This window comes from Pinus tabuliformis, chromosome 5_1 (assembly GCF_031772625.1).
Source record: "Pinus tabuliformis cultivar Carrire ecotype Pingquan chromosome 5_1, CPIR1, whole genome shotgun sequence".
In the NCBI taxonomy this organism is placed as follows: Eukaryota; Viridiplantae; Streptophyta; class Pinopsida; order Pinales; family Pinaceae; genus Pinus; species Pinus tabuliformis.
The window spans coordinates 159123834-159129133 of NC_142305.1; the positions used below are offsets into that span (position 1 = coordinate 159123834).

Sequence of the window (5300 nt, forward strand, 5' to 3'; positions counted from 1 at the left end):
TTACTGGGGCATTAGTAAGTTCAAATGGCAAGACTACAAACTCTTATTGGCCATAGCGAGTTCTAAAGGGAGTCTTGTATATATCCTCGTCCTTAATTTGAATTTGGTGATATCCAGATCTTAAATCAATTTTTGAAAACTTTAACCTAATAAGAAAGGTCATCGATTCGGGGTAATGGATACTTATTCTTTATGGTTAACTAGTTCAGTTGTCTAAAATCTATGCACAACCACAAAGTACCATCCTTCTTTCTTACGAACAAAACTGGGGCTCCCCAAAGGGATACACTGGGTTGGATATACTGTTTATCCAAAAAATCTTGCAACTAGCTTTTTAGTTCAGTTAACTCAAGAACACTCATTCTGTAGGGAGCCTTTGAGATCAAGGAAGCTCTAGGGACCAACTCTATGGTAAAGTCGAGATTCCTCTTGGGTGGTAGTCTGGGAATATCTTTATGAAACACGTCCTTAAATTCTTGAATTACGAGTATCTTCTCTAAGGCTGACATTTTATCTTTGGAGTTTGTATATCCCACTTGAATCGCATAGGTTTGACAACCTTTACGCATGCATCTCGCTAGTTGGTGGTCTGTAACAGATCGTAACTTGACTTCTCTATTAACTCCCTGAATCTCTATTATAGTACCATCATTAGACATAAAATCAATGGTCTTATCTTTACGGTTTACTAAGGCCCATTGTCGTTCTAACTAGTGCATGCATATAAAGACATCGTAGTAACCTAATGGTGATACATTTAAGTTTGTCCTAATCTACTGTTCTGCTAATTTTATTTCAAAACCCTCTACTTTTGCACAGAGTCTTGATTTTGCACCAGTAGCTAGTTGAACCAGCCATGGTTTCTTAAATTTTAAAATTTTTAGGTCGCATATATAAACTATTATGGGGATGACATAGCTCAAGCTAGCACCTGGATCTATTAAAATGGAAATAGGATGATTAGATATTTTACCTTCGAGTTCCACCATCAAGGGTTGATAATCTGCTTGGCGATCTTCCAACTTTGCATTGATCTGGGTTACGCTCCGTGCCACCATAGCAACAATAGAAGCTTCATGAATATTTGCAACAGGTTCTGTTCTCCCTCTATGAGGAGAGTTCTTGTAGTAATGGGGTTCCCCACAGCCCTAGCACTACAAAGGTGGTCGGGGAACTTGACTGGTTTCTAGAATACTTGATGCTTCATTTTGTTTTAATTAGTTCTGAGGTCTGTACTTCTGCTGATTTCAGTTAGCAGATCCATTTGGTCCTTTTCTTCCTCAGAATCTGGTTCCCGTATTCTTCATGTTCTTAATATTTGTAAAAAAATTTGCCCCTTCTTACTTGGCCAACTCTTATTCACTTCGCCTTTCTATTTCATTTGCTGGTAGCAAATCTGAGCTTTTCAGTCTGCTTCATCCATCATTTTTGGGTTATCAAATTCCAATTTCTTCTTCATGAAGGCAAGCAAGCCGTTGATAAGGCGCTGGAATTTAGCTTTTTCTTCACGAATATAAGGAACATATCTTAATAGTGAAGTGAACTTAGTTATAAATTCATCCATAGTCTGTTGTTCTAGTTTCAAGTCATGAAACCCTTTTGCTTTATCATCATAAAATCACTCAGTCAAATATCTATCCTTAATATGCCTTTGAAATTGTTCCCAGGTGATCTCTAGCTCATTAATTTCTTTAAATGTTTTGATTTCTTCGCACCATAGGGTGGCCTTGCCTTGTAACTGATAGATTGCTAGCCTTGCCCTCAAATTTCATTATATTCATATATTTGGAAATATTTATTCATATTAATTAGCCAAGCATCCTCCACGTCTTCTGCCTCACCGTTATATTTTGGAGGTTTGATCATTTTGAACTCTCCTTGAAGTTCTGTTTTCTTCCCTTTTAATCCCTTTTTACTGGAAACATTATCTGACTCTTCCTCATTACTTGTTTGTCCTCCTTCTGATTCCGGATGCTGCTCTTACTGTTTGCGAGTTTCCGTCCTATTCTCTTCTCCTTGACTAGGGTCTAGATTCCTCTGATTTTGTCTATCTGTTAGAATTTTCCTAATCTTCTATTGCTCCAAACGTAAGATTTCATTACCAACACGTAGACTCTGTATTTTTGTTCTTAACTGCTGAACTGTCTCTAGTAAAGGAGCATTGTTGCTGACATTTGTTTCTCCCAGTTGTACCCATACTTTTGGGTTATGTCCAGTGCTCCTCTGTGCATCAGAACTATTTTTTTCATTTCTAAGATCATTCAATCAGTACTCAGTGTAGAAACCTGAGGCTCTAATACCAATTGTAACACCTACTTATGATTAACACTGATCACCCATAAATATACATAAAAAAAAATTATTTACCATAGTTATGATGGTGACAAACTCTTACTGAATCTAACCACATCACATTATACAATAAAAATACAATAATATTAATGTGGAAGCATGAGCAATGTACTTTAATTGGATTCTCATTATGAACATCGTATAATCCAGTGACATTATATCTATACAACAATTAAGATCTCAGTTAGCATTATGGTTTACATTGTATGTGCATTAATGTTTCTCCTTTCAACTTGCTCTGGCTGGCCTGCAATGGGATGGTCGCCAGCTGCTCCGTCCTTTCTCCATCAGGTAAAACTTGTGACCAACGATACCATGTGATCGTGATATTGGATTCAATGGTTCGCCATAACTCGAGCAGATATGCAATCAATGCACTACTTCGTCTTTGTTCCTTGGTCATTTGCATTGAGCTAAGTCTTGGAGCCACATTCGATGAAACCATGGTAGGGTTGGAGGCCTCCTTCCTTAAGCGACCCGTCTTGAACTCCTTGCGTACCAAACAAATTTTATTAAAAACTCCACTACACCCAATTCTTTCAGCTGTGATTTGCGCAATACCACCTCAAAGTTACTCGAATGCACAGGTAAATCTGTTGTGCGAATTTTGGGTTGGCTCCCTTTGTTTTCCGTTTTAATTTAATAGTTGAATCGTGATAGACCATCATTGGAGCTTTTACTAAGGTTCTTCCTTACCTCTTGCAGACATTACAGCTACAGCCTCCCCTGGATCTCAAGCAATGGAGGAACACCGCCATATTCGCCTCCTATCATGTAATGTTAATTTGTTAAGGGTTATTTCATTGCGACAAACAATCCAATATGTCCACCATGCTATTCCTTTTGTCATCATCCTTTAAATTGTGATTGTATTCTGATGCAGGGGAGCCTTAGCTCGCTGGAAGCCAGATGCGAGTGCTAGTTTGATGGAGAATCCAGGATTCTTTATTGCAACCCTTGCGGGTATGAGGCCTTGCCTTCCCTTAGGCAAGTATCGGCTCTTTAGGGTTTAATAATTGACAATTTTTGTGTTTATTATTTTTTTTTTGGTTGAGGGTTTGTTTACCCATGAATGTATTTATCTGAACTCCTAAAAAGACTCGGTTTTAATAGGGTTTTGAGACCAAACCCTACATTCGAGGGTTTGGTCACGATTTCAAGATTGTATTACTCTTATTATTATCAGTGATTAGTAGCTGTGAATTTTAAGCAAATACTCTATTTAAATTTCTCCTTTCGGTTTGGATACATGGTCAATTACATATTATTTTCTTTACTAAAAAAAATATGTGTTTGACTCCTGTGTAGACTGGTTACAATTCCATTAATTTGTAATCCTTGTTCTTTCAGAATGACTTTCCTTGGTGTTCACCTCAGGACCATCCGATGGAGCCGTTATGAAACCTGTCTTTTGATTATCTAGATTCTCATTTTTCTTCAGTAAGAAATTCATCATTTTTGTTTTTATCTCTGTAAATAAAAATTATAATGCGCTAGCTATAAACATAAATTCTAGATTCTGGAAAATTTATCATGAAATATTTTGCATGAATACCTAGTTGCTGGCTTGAATTCCCACGGCTACCCACACTGCATGTCTATGCAAACTTATATCCCGTTGTAATAATGAATTACGCTATGCTTACCTAGTTCTTTAATGATTCTTACTCGCAGCTTTCTTGGGGTCTCTATGTTAAGTAATTTAAGACTTTGTTATTTTCTTTTATTTCTCACAGAATACCCGACAACTCTTTAAAGGCAATAATCAGACAACTCTTTTGAAGGAAGTAATCTGAATATGAGATTTCTCTTAAAATTAGTGTTCAAAAAACTATATTTGTTATTGATAGTATTTTATGTTTTATCTGAACATGGAAATTGACTAAAGTAATCCATACAACCTGTATGTATATACTTAGACATTTTACTCAAAGGTTATTTTCTACAGTCATACAGTTAAACTCATGCATAGGTTCTTGATTTCTCAACGTATTCCTTATGCATGGGGTACAGACATTATATTGTCTACCATCTTGGTCCTAAACTAATCACTGAACATTCTACCCTCTGGGTAACCATAACAACTTATCAGTAGCTACTTACATCATAATATCATTTTGTACTCTAGGCTATTCACTTTTTCCATTTATTTCATGTTACAGGTGTTATTAGACACATGCAGTCACTAATAGTTTAACACTTATTTCCTACTTAATCAATGTTAACAGGCTCATTTTCCTATTTAACTATCTACATGTCTTTAATACCAAATTGATAAATACAAACATGCATTTTCACTTATATGCCATCGGAAACCTAATTCAATACTAGATGAACCTCTCCACCCTTCCAATGAGAATATGGCATTCACGTCCAAGTATTCTTCCCCTAAGCTCCTCTTTCCCCACTGATCAGTTTATCTTTAATACAATAGTTTCTATTACTTTGGCCTCAGGACTCCAGGTCCAACCTGCAATGAGTATTGCTTCCTCTAGGGAAGTCTCTTTCAAGGATTTTTCTCACTGAAACTCTCTTTAGCTCAAGGAATTATCTTCTTTCTTTTCCAAAAACCAACCCCTCCTTCCTCCTTCTCCCTTCTCTTTTGTAAGAGGAAGACAGGTAAAGAGTAACTGCTTCTTAACTGATAATTGATAACTGTTGGGTAAAAGAGAGTTACTGAGGTTCATCAGTAATTTTTTAGAACTTCCATAGGAACCATCTCATATTGTTATAACTTTACTTTATTAAATTTAATCTACTAACACCAAAGAATCAACTTATTATCCTTTTCTCAAAAAAGTAAAACAAGAATTCGTTTCTCAACTGTAAAAGTAAAGCATGAAAGTAAAAATAAATTAAAGTTCTGGAGGTGTCACATAATAAAAATGGACATGATGCTAAGGTATGTAGGATTTTAATTGAGAAAAATGAAGATAAGTAGGAGAAAA

General features: G+C 36.1%; 1 long non-coding RNA gene across 1 annotated transcript; it reads left to right on the top strand.

Annotated features, from left to right (window-relative positions):
- Window positions 1-2705: 2705 nt before the first annotated feature.
- On the top strand, window positions 2706-3567 carry LOC149163913 (uncharacterized). The gene is made up of 3 exons (XR_016260194.1): window positions 2706-2939; window positions 3058-3126; window positions 3236-3567. It is a non-coding gene; the product is annotated as an uncharacterized LOC149163913 (long non-coding RNA).
- The last annotated feature ends 1733 nt before the right edge of the window (window positions 3568-5300 follow it).